At 58.3% G+C, this 10,993-nt stretch overlaps 1 pseudogene; it reads left to right on the top strand.

Annotated features, from left to right (window-relative positions):
- The first annotated feature begins 9,981 nt into the window (after positions 1–9,981).
- LOC116589474 lies at positions 9,982–10,774 on the top strand (annotated as a pseudogene).
- The last annotated feature ends 219 nt before the right edge of the window (positions 10,775–10,993 follow it).

Raw genomic sequence — 10,993 nt, 5'->3', positions numbered from 1 at the left:
GATATTCTGGGTTATATACCACACAGATGGTCATCTCATTCAGGCCAAGACCATGAGCACATTGGGGGTTCTCCTGAGTTAGTGAAGGATCTAGCACATGCAGGCTTCAGGATGAGTCTGATCCAGCCCTCAGCAATGTTATGGAGCGCCTGGCTTCCTGGGCCCTCTGTGTCACTGGCACAGGCGTGGTCTAGGCCATGTCTGCAGTCGTGATGGAAAAGCCCCTCCCCTGGGTGGTCCACCCCATCCTTGGCTCTGCAGACTGAAACCTGAGTTTCCTCTCTTCTCATTGGCTGGGATCAGGTCACATGCTCATGGATGAGCCATTTCCAGGGGCTAGGGATTGGAGCGTGGAGACTGGCGCAGGTTGTTAGGACCTCTGTTGTAATGAGTTTTCTAACGGCCATGGTGGCAAGATCTTCTGGGATGCATCTGTTAATAAAATGAATATTAATTTCTGATAGTAAGTGTGTCCAAGATGCTGGCTTAGCAGCCAGCCCCTCAGTCCCAGCACCTTGGTACTCCTGTACTACTCTGCAGAGACAATGAGCAAAGTGGATGGAAATGGGTCTGGAGTGCACAAGGGAAGGGTGTGTGTGTGTGTGTGTGTGTGTGTGTGTGTGTGTGTAGGGGGTTGGGGAAAATATAATCTCTGGCTAAGCTGTATCTTCAATTTACCTAGGTTCAAGAAGGTGCAGGGAATCTGTGGTATTTCATTGTCCAGCATTTTGCAGATGAAGAACATGCCTTTGCATGGAGTATGGCAAGACCCGTTCCAAGTCTTCTCTAGTTGGTACGGAAGTTGGGGAGAGCCGCACCCTCCATCTGCTAGGATCGGTGTGAGAGGCTGGGTGCTCTCAAGAAGGTGTCTGGCTTTCGCAGGGCTCACTGTGACTGCATACAGGACTGATGAGGACAGTCTCAGTTTTGTTCTGAGAATGGAGTATTGGAAGAATGAGGTGCCCTGTGTGATCCTGGGAAGGGGACAGACCCGGGTCCACTGTAGAGCTACTTCGTGGGATGGGGGTGATCTGCAGCGTCCACTTCATGAGGTCTGTCCTTTATTGAGTTCTGGGTGTGCTTTCTGCGACTGTGTCCTAATGGCTGGGATTTCCAAGCTATGGGATTTTGTCTGGCTTCACTGCAAGAGATGGTCTACAGCGATGTGGGCAAGTCCTGTTCTGCTGCTGAGAAGTGTGTCCCTAGCGGTTGGAGTGTGTATTACAAGCCTAGAGTTCAATGGCAAGGTGGTTACAGCGGTCAGCGGGCTCTTCTTAGTGATGATTTTTATGGGTGAATTCCATAGGATGAGAGATTAGATCTTATGGTTAGGGATCCTCATTAAGTGCCCATCAAGGGCGCTTGTTCTGAGGTTCATATTCAATATCTTTTTATTATTCCTAATAGCCCTCCTTGTACTTGGTATTCCAACGAGCAGTGCATTACAACGTTTCCTGCATTTTACCTGTGCGTTGATGCTGATTTGACAGAGGAAAATGTTGTCAGTGCTTCCACAAATTGTACAGTGGAACAGCCAAATAATAAAATTTTATTTTTGACACAAAGTAGGAAGTATCCTGCTCTGATTCTTAGTTTAAAACTTGGGAGGGGGCTCTCTTTTGGTACTGGTAATGAGGACTATAGGCCTTCCTAGGGAACATTATCAGATTCTATTGGAAACTTGGTCTTGGTTATTGTGGAAGAATCAGGAGTCGACCAATTACTCATCTCCTGTTTCATTTTCCATGAACAGTTCCACAATATTGGGTTTCACACCGCTACCATTGTGAAGTCAGCCTGACTTCGGCAGCAGCTCGCCCTTCTCTGCTTAGGGTATGTTTGAGCCAAGACAATAGTGAATTCTGGGTGACTGGGAGACCCTAGGATCAGAATGATGTCGGTAGGGAGTTACTGTGATCTTAAGCTCTAAACCAGCTTCTCATATCCAGATGAAATATATTTCAGATTTAGAAACTTCAGATAGAAATTTTGTGTCCATGATGACAACTGAAGAAAATGTGTCATCCTAACCTTAACCCCTAACTTTAACACTGAAACCTAACCTGACCTTAAAGCCCAACCTGGAACCCTGAATCCCAAACCTGAAATTGAACCCGAAGCCTGGACTCTGAACCTGAGTCCTGGATCCAAGCCTCGAACCATGAGCCCAAACCCTAAACCAGAACTCTGAGCTATGAACTCTGAACCAAAACCCAGCATGAACCCAAACCATAAATTTGACCTTCAGCTTTATCCCAGAAGGCCTGAGTCTTAAACCCTTTATCCTAAACCTAAAGCCCTAAACTCTAAGTGTTCCCTTGCCCCTCACTCTAAATCCTCACCCTGACCCTAAACCCAAGCCTGATCTAGAACCCTGACTGAAGGGGTGCCTGGGTGGCTCAGTGGGTTAGAGCCTCTGCCTTGGTCTCAGGTGATGATCCCTGGGATCGAGCCCTGCATCGGGCTGTCTGCTCAGCAGGGAGCCTTCTTCCCCCTCTGTCTCTGCCTGCCTCTATGTCTACTTGTGATCTCCCTCTTTGTCAAATAAATAGATAAAATTAAAAAAAAAATAATACTCTGCCTGGAACCTGAACCCAATTTCAAACCCTTCACCACACTTTGTTTATGCATTCAGCAGTGATGGATATTTAGTTTCTACCTTTTGATTCTTGTGAACACTATTTGGGTTGGGGGCTAGGGTTAGGGTCTCGGATTGGGGTCAGGGCCAGTCTTGAGAGTAGTAAGTTGAGGTCAGAGTGTGGGTCTGGTCAGGGCCAGGGTCATGCCACCGTTTGGGTCAGGGACTGTTGTCATTCCATATTGTTTCCAATTCATTGTTCCTTAGCTATTTTTGGAGCAGTTGGGGGATACTGGGCTCCATGCAGCTGCAGTTTCCAGAATGGACCCTGGGAGGGAGCAGGTGCTTCCTTTGAAGGGTGCGCTCCCCAGTCCTGCACTACCCCCCGCCGCCTGCAGAGGGCGCCGGACCGCAGCCTGCCCCGCCTCCTGGAGACCCGCTGTGGAGACTTCCGGAGCGCGCGCGGCGGCGTCCACGCTGCCAGGACCCGCTGTGGGGGACGCGGGGCGGCGTCCACGCTGCCAGGACCCGCTGTGGGGGACGCGGGGCGGCGTCCACGCTGCCAGCCGTCCAGCCCCCTGGGGACCCGCGGCGGCAGAAGGTGAGCAGAAGCCACCTGAGGGGGCACTGGCGAGGGGGCGCGTGTGGTCAGGACCCCCGGAGGAAGGGCGCGCCGTGTGGACACTGGGCTTGCGCGATTTTGTGTGCGGCGCGGCGGCCTCCCGCGGGGCTGGGGGTCCCCCCTCTCCGGGCTCGGATGCGCCCCGGGTCGCGGCTGTGTCCGTGAGCCGCGGACGCGGTTCCTGGGGCTCCGCAGACGGTCCGCGGTCCGGGCGCGGCCGCCCCGTCGGGGCTCGCGCTCCCCCCGCCCCGCCCCCCGGCCCCGCGCGTCCTTCCCGCGTCCACACCCGCCGCGGGGCCGGAGTCCGGGCGTCCGGGAGCGGCGGCGGACTGTGCCGACGGCGGCGGGGACGGCGGGGGTTTCCCGCGGTTCCTCCCGGAGCCCCGCGCGTCTCCGTCCCCGCGTCCCCGCCGTGCCCGTGGTCAGCGGCGGCGGCTGTGAGAGGACCGGCCCGTCCCCCCCGGGTCGGGGCTCCCCGTGTCTCGATCTTCCGGACGCGGCGGACGAGGCGGCCCCGAGGTTCCCCCGCCGGTCGCTCCGGGCCGCGGAGACGCCGTGGGTCGCGGACGCCGAGGTGATCCCGCGGGTTTCGCTCGTCGCCTCGCGCGGCGGCCCCGGCTCCGGGCGGCCCCGGCTCAGGGCGGCTCCGCGGGCGGCGCCGGGAGCGCGGAGCGACCGCGACCTCGCGGAGGCGGCGGCGGCCGGGAAGGCGGGTCCCGGGAGGACGACAGGCCGGGCTCGGGGCCCGGGGACGCTCACCGGCGCGGGACGGCGACTCCCTGCGGGACGTGACCCGCCGCTTCCCCGCGGGCCGGGCCGGGGGCGTCTCTCCGCGGCGGCGTCTGACGCGGGTCCGGGGCGGACGGTCGCTCGAGGACGGACGCGGAGCCGCCGCCTTCCCGCCGCTGCGACTCCCCGGCCGCCGGCCCGAGGCCCGACCCGCTTCCGCAGGCTCGCACCGGGCTGTGGGGGCGCCGCGGGGACCTGGGACCCCGAGTCCCGCCGCGTCTGGCTCGGCCCCGACTCGGGCCTCCCGCGAGTCTCGGGCGGCCGCGGCCTCCTGCGAGGGCGAGTGGCCCGTCCGCGCGGGGGACCCGCACCCGGCGGGCTCGGCCTCCCTCCCAGAGCCCGACGTCGTCTCTGCTGCTGCGACGCGGGGCCGCGGCTGTCGGCGAGCGTCGCGTCCCCTGCGGTGACCTCGGATCTGCGGGAGGTGTCGCCGCCGCCGCCCCGAGACGCGTCACCCCCGCACGCAGACCCCCGCCGTCGCTTCCGAACCGCGGCGGCCGCGTCGCACGGGCTGCTTCGGGGCGTCTGACCGCTCACGGGGCCGCCGTCCCGCGGAACCCCACGGAACCCCGGGCGAGGAGCGGCTGACGGCGCCCGCGGTGGCCCCCGGACCGCAGGACCACGTCGGCGGCCGCCGCCTGCCGCCGCGTCCGGGCGTCTTCCCGCTCGGCGGCTTCTCCTCGCGGAGCTGCTTCCAGCACGCTCGGTGCTTGGGCGCCGGACGGACTTGCGGGGCGCGGGCGGCGCCGTCGGGGCGGGTCCATGCGGCTCAGTCCGCGGTCTCCGGTCCGCGCTCGCGTTCCACGGTGACAAACGTGAACACCGGCCCCGTAAGACCCTTCAGCCGCGCGGTTCTCGGCCTTCGCTGGGTCCCGCGGCCGCACCGCGTTCCCCGCGACGGGTCCGCGCGCCCGCAACACCCGCGCCCCGCCGTCTTGTCCCCCACGGCCCCGGGCCGCTTTGTGTGGCGGACGCGCCCCCCGAGCGGGGTCACCCAGCGACCGTCCTCCGCGACGGGCTCGTTTCACTCAGCCTAGGACTTCCGTGGCCGCCGCGCTGCGCCCGAGTCTGGACCCGCTTCGCTCCTGCGGCTGCATCGGTTCCGCGGTGCAGGCGCCGCCGCTGGTCTGTCCGCCGTGTGTCCGCCGTCTGTCCGCCGTGTGTCCGCCGTCTGTCCGCCGTCCGTCCGCCGCCGCTGGTCTGTCCGCCGTGTGTCCGCGGTCTGTCCGCCGTGTGTCCGCCGTCTGTCCGCGGTCCGTCCGCCGTGTGTCCGCCGTCTGTCCGCCGTGTGTCCGCCGTGTGTCCGCCGTCTGTCCGCGGTCTGTCCGCCGTGTGTCCGCCGGTCTGTCCGCCGTCTGTCCGCCGTCTGTCCGCCGTGTCCGTCCTGCCGTCGTGTCCGCCGTCTGTCCGCCGTCTGTCCGCCGTCTGTCCGCCGTCTGTCCGCGGTCTGTCCGCCGTGTGTCCGCCGTCTGTCCGCCGTCTGTCCGCCGTGTGTCCGCCGTCTGTCCGCCGTGTGTCCGCCGTCTGTCCGCCGTCTGTCCGCGGTCTGTCCGCCCTGTGTCCGCCGTGTGTCCGCCGTCTGTCCGCCGCCGCTGGTCTGTCCGCCGTGTGTCCGCCGTGTGTCCGCCGTGTGTCCGCCGTCTGTCCGCCGTGTGTCCGCCGTGTGTCCGCGGTCTGTCCGCCGTCTGTCCGCCGTCTGTCCGCCGTCTGTCCGCCGCCGCTGGTCTGTCCGCCGTGTGTCCGCCGTGTGTCCGCCGTCTGTCCGCCGCCGCTGGTCTGTCCGCCGTGTGTCCGCCGTGTGTCCGCCGTGTGTCCGCCGTCCGTCCGCCGTGTGTCCGCCGTCTGTCCGCCGTGTGTCCGCCGTCCGTCCGCCGTGTGTCCGCGGTCCGTCCGCCGTGTGTCCGCGGTCCGTCCGCCGTGTGTCCGCCGTCTGTCCGCCGTGTGTCCGCGGTCTGTCCGCCGTGTGTCCGCCGTCTGTCCGCCGTGTGTCCGCCGTCTGTCCGCCGTGTGTCCGCGGTCCGTCCGCCGTGTGTCCGCCGTGTGTCCGCCGTGTGTCCGCGGTCCGTCCGCCGTGTGTCCGCCGTCTGTCCGCCGTGTGTCCGCGGTCTGTCCGCCGTGTGTCCGCCGTCTGTCCGCCGTGTGTCCGCCGTCTGTCCGCCGTGTGTCCGCGGTCCGTCCGCCGTGTGTCCGCCGTGTGTCCGCCGTGTGTCCGCGGTCCGTCCGCCGTGTGTCCGCCGTGTGTCCGCCGTGTGTCCGCGGTCCGTCCGCCGTGTGTCCGCCGTGTGTCCGCCGTGTGTCCGCGGTCCGTCCGCCGTGTGTCCGCCGTCTGTCCGCCGTGTGTCCGCGGTCCGTCCGCCGTGTGTCCGCCGTGTGTCCGCCGTCTGTCCGCCGTGTGTCCGCCGTCTGTCCGCGGTCGCTCGGGTGGCTTCCCCGCCTCGGCCGCTGTGGGAAGCGCTGCTCTGAGCCACGCAGTGCTGCGGTTGGGGCATATGGGCCGCGTGGACGTCTGTGTTCGGTCGTTTAAGGAACCACCATAGTTTTCCCACAAATGAGGCATCTTCCCTCGTGCCTTCATAGGGCAGAACAAGGTGGCCGGTTATGCATCTTCCGCCCGCGGTTTGTCCTTTCCCCACGGACCCACGTTTGCTTCGTTTCTGGGTTTTACTCTTGGGAACGCCGCTGCTGTGAATATTCCTGCACGTTTTTGTTCGCGTGCGTGTTTGAACCCGTGTTTCCGTATTGGGGGTACATCCAGGAGTGCAGTTGATGAGTCCTGCCGTAGTTCTGCTTTGAGCTCTTTGAGTAAATGACAGACTTTTTTTTTTTAATTATTTATTTGTTTGACAGAGATCACAAGTAGGCAGAGAAGCAGGCAGAGAGAGGAGACTGTTTTATACCCAGACTGCACCATTTTTCAAAGCGAGGTGTTAGGGTTTCAGTTTCTCAACATCCTTTTACTATTTTTAGCTTTCTTGATCTTAGTGCTTCTGCGTAAGAGGACATCTGACTGGCTTGAATCCTCATTTCCATAAAGACTAACGATGTTTAACATCTACTCTGTGCTGTTCACCCTTGGTATGTTTTCTCTGGAGAAGGGTCTCTCCAAGTTCTTCATCTTTTTTAAAAATGGGTTGTCTTTTCGTTGAGGAGGTGTAAAAGCCCTTTACATATTCTGGGCGGCAGTCTCTTATTAGATAAATAATGTGCAAATATTTCCTTCCATTCTGGGGGCTGTCTTTCCACTTTCTGGGTAGTATCTTCTGATGTACAAATATTAAAAAAAAATTTTTACAGTTCTTTTTTTAAGAGTGAGTGAACGGGGCAGAGGGAGAAGGAAAGAATCTTCAGCAGGCCCCATAGTCAGTGTGGAGCCTGACATAGGGCTCGATCTCGTGACGCTGAGATCATGATGTGAGCCAAAATTAAGAGTCAGACAGTTAACCAACTGTCAATTTTTAATTTTGAGGATATTATTTTATCTATTTTTTTCTTTCCCTTCTTATGCTCTGGTGTCAGATCTAAAAGCATTGCTAATTCCAAGGTTATGAAGACGTATCCCCATTAGTTTCTTCTAGGGTTTATAACTTTACCTCTTTCATTTAAGCCTTTAACTTGTTTTGAGTTAGTGTTTATATGTGGTGTGAGGTAAGGGCCCTGATTGTCTAACACCCTTTGTTGAAAAGACCATTCTATCTCCCAAGTGTAATGTTGTCCATCCTCGTCAAAATTCAGAGGACTGTAGATGAGGGGTTTTATTTCTGGGCTCCCAGTTAAGTCCCACTAATCGGTATGCATACTTTAAAAAAAAACATTTATTTAAAAAGTTTTTGTAAATTTTGTTTTAGGGTATATGCATACCTTTAGGACAGAATCACAGTGTTTTATTTACTGTTGCTTTGAATTAAGATTTGAACTTTGGAAGTATGACCTCTCACCATTGATTTTCTTTTCCAAGGCGATTTTGATTATCTTGTGGTTCCTTAAAATTCCATTTGACTGTTAGGATTAGCTTGTGCATTTCTTCCCAAAGGTGAAATTTCTTGGGAGCCATTGAATGTCCACATCGCATTGTGTACTGTTGCCATCTTATAAATAGTGTGTCTTTTCATCACCAGGGGGTGTCCTCAGGTTGATTTAGGTTTCCCTTGCTTGCTTTCAGCAATGTTTTATAACTTTCGGCATACAAGACGTGCGTGTTCATTACATCTGTTCCTAAGTATTGGGTCAATGTTGATGTTCCCTAAAATGGAATTGTTTTTTAAGTTCCTTTTTGGACGGTTCATTGCTAGTGTATACAAACAAGAGAGATTTCTGTGTATTCATATTTAGTCCTGTAACTTTGCGGAATTAGGGAACTGGCTGTGATCATTTTTTGTTGATTCTTAAGAAAGCTCTGTGTATAAGATGCTGCCATCTCTGGTCTCTGAATAGACCTAGTTCTACTGTTTCCTTTCACATGTTGATTCCCTATTTCCTGCCTTACTGTTCTGGGTAGAACTTTCATGAAGAACAATACTGAGCAAGCAGTGGAAGCCAGCATGATGAACTCGTTAGTGATTTCAGAGTAGAGCTCAGTCCTCAAAACTGAGCATGATGTTTGATTAGGGTTAGGGTGGAGTTAGCGTTAGGGCTTAGGGTTAGGGTCTCCCTGTCCTCCGCTGCACAGAGCCCATTCTTCCCCGGTAACCAGAGTGATCTTTTTGGACATAACCTTTGAGCCTCTCTGTGATCTGCTCCTCAGCTGCCTGTCCTCTCCAGCCTCACCTCTCCCACCGTATTCCCCCCTCCCCCGTGGGCCTCCCCAAGTGTGTGGTCATCACACGTGTGCCTTGGGCCTGACTCTAAGCCTTGACATTCTCTCTGCCCCCTGCCAGGAGCACTCTCCTCTCCCCCTGTTTCATGTCTGGCTTGTTCCCCCATTGGCTTGACCTGGACTTGCCCCCTTTTGACCTGACTCGTGTCCGCTGGGTGTGTGTGGCCTTATCCCCTGTTTAAACGTAGTGCCCACTTTCCTGTGTGAGCGATTTACTAACCTGCCAGGAATGGGGCAGGCACAGGGAAGTAGCCTTTGTGCTTGTGTGAAAAAATCAGTCTCAAGGCACCTGGGTGGCTCAGTCATTAAGCATCTGCCTTCGGACCAGGCCATGATCCTGGGGTCCTCAGATTGAACCCCACCGTGTCGGGCTCCCTGCTCAGCGGGGAGCATGCTTCTTCTCCCACTCCCCCAGCTGGTGTTCCCTCTCTAGCTGTCTCTCTCTCTGTCAAATAAAACCTTAAAAAATCAGTCTCAGAGGGGCTCGCCACCGTTGCTGACACCGGGGGACCTGCTGTCCCCACAGGCAGTCCCCTCAGAGAGACAAGACTTCCAACTTCTTGGGGTTGGGGAGATGTAGACCTGGACCTGAAGGCTTCTACCCGCAGATTCACGGCTGTGGCCTAAGCAAGCCCCCTCTTCTCCCAGCAGTCCTCTTTCCCCTTCCCTGCCCACGGGCTGGACCTGGTTTCTGATCTGAGGGAGTTCGAGGGTGGCCCTAGGAATAGCAGTGGTTGACTGATGGACCTTGTCAGCAAGAGGCCCAGTAGCCTTCACGGGAGGACCCTATGGCGGTGGGGCAGCTCTATGGGGGCCAGCGACTGCCCACTCCAAGCGAAGTGGGGCAGGAGGCCAGCCGTGTTGATTCTAGCCAGTCTGTAGGCCATAGAAAGGAAGGCTGTGCCCAAAGGTGCTCCAATCCTGGCCGGTGGGGACAGGACCTGCAGGGGCTCGGTCAAGGGAGGGCACCTGCAGGGTTTGCCTGGGAGCTCGGCACAGGGGGAGCGTTCCTGGTTCCAGCATGCTGACTGTGGGGTTGGTTTCCCACCGCTGAAGCTTCAGGCTCCCCTTTGCATGATGGGGTGCTGATGGCACCCATCTCTGGGAGCAGAAGGTAGGGAGGCCCCATGAGCAGACTTGCTCAGGACAGGCTGGGAGAGCGGCTGTTGCTTACAGCGGCCCAGGGCCTGTCCCTGTGAAGAAAGTGCACACGTTCATGGGCCCCAGCTCTGGGGTCCTGCCACCAGCCTCTGAGAGTGACCCTCCCCCCGCCTTGTCCCTCGTCCCTGTAGATAGGTGGTCTTCCTAGACCTGTTCCTTCAGAGGGCACAGAAGCCCATCATGGTGGGACACAGGGTCACCTACTAGGTCCTCACTGACCAGCGGGCTGCTGGGCCCGTGTGCCCTGCTGGGAGGGCTGGAGAGTGGTGGTCCTCGAGGTCCCCGGTGTCCTGCACTGCAGGATGTCCGTGCAGCGCATGGCGATGGTCAGCCGCCTCTGTGAGCAGCGCTTCCTCTGTGAGGTGGACCACCTGGTTTGTGCGGATGTGGACGTGAAGTTCTGCGACCATGTGGACATGGAGATCCTGTCTCCCCCTTTGGTACCCTGCACCCCAGTTTCCACTGGCTGTCCAATGAAGACTTCAGCTACCAGCGCAGGCCACTGTCCCAGGCCCACATCCCCAGGGACCAGGGCGACATTTACTACACGGGGGCCTATTTTGGGGGATTGGTGGTGGTGATTTACTGACTGACCTTGGCCTGTCACCAGGCGATGGGGGTTGACCTGGCCAATGGGATTGAGGTTGTGTGGCGTGATGAGAGCCATTGAACAGGTTATCTGCTGGGCCATAAGCCCTCCAAGGAGGACCTGTGTGATCCGCAGAGGCCAGGCTGCCCTCCCCCAACCCTTCATGAAGAAGCTGCGATTTGGGCCATGTCCAAGAATCAGCAGGACATCCGGGGCTCATGAGGGCCTGTTCTGTCTCCATCGAGGGGGGTGTGTGCCATCCTGAGCAGAGCTGTCAGAGCAGGTTCCTACTCCTGTCCCTCGAGGGAGACTGTGGAACCCAGCTCTGCGCACACGGACATGTCCAGGGCCCCCAGCTGCACCCACACACAGGAGGCCCCCCTGGGGACACAAGGTCTTCTCTTTGTGGTCACTACGTTCTGATAACTGCTGGGTCATTTG

This window comes from Mustela erminea, chromosome 4 (genome assembly GCF_009829155.1).
Source record: "Mustela erminea isolate mMusErm1 chromosome 4, mMusErm1.Pri, whole genome shotgun sequence".
Taxonomy (NCBI): Eukaryota; Metazoa; Chordata; class Mammalia; order Carnivora; family Mustelidae; genus Mustela; species Mustela erminea.
Note: the sequence above shows the minus strand (reverse complement) of the source record. Positions and strands in the feature narration are given on the sequence as shown.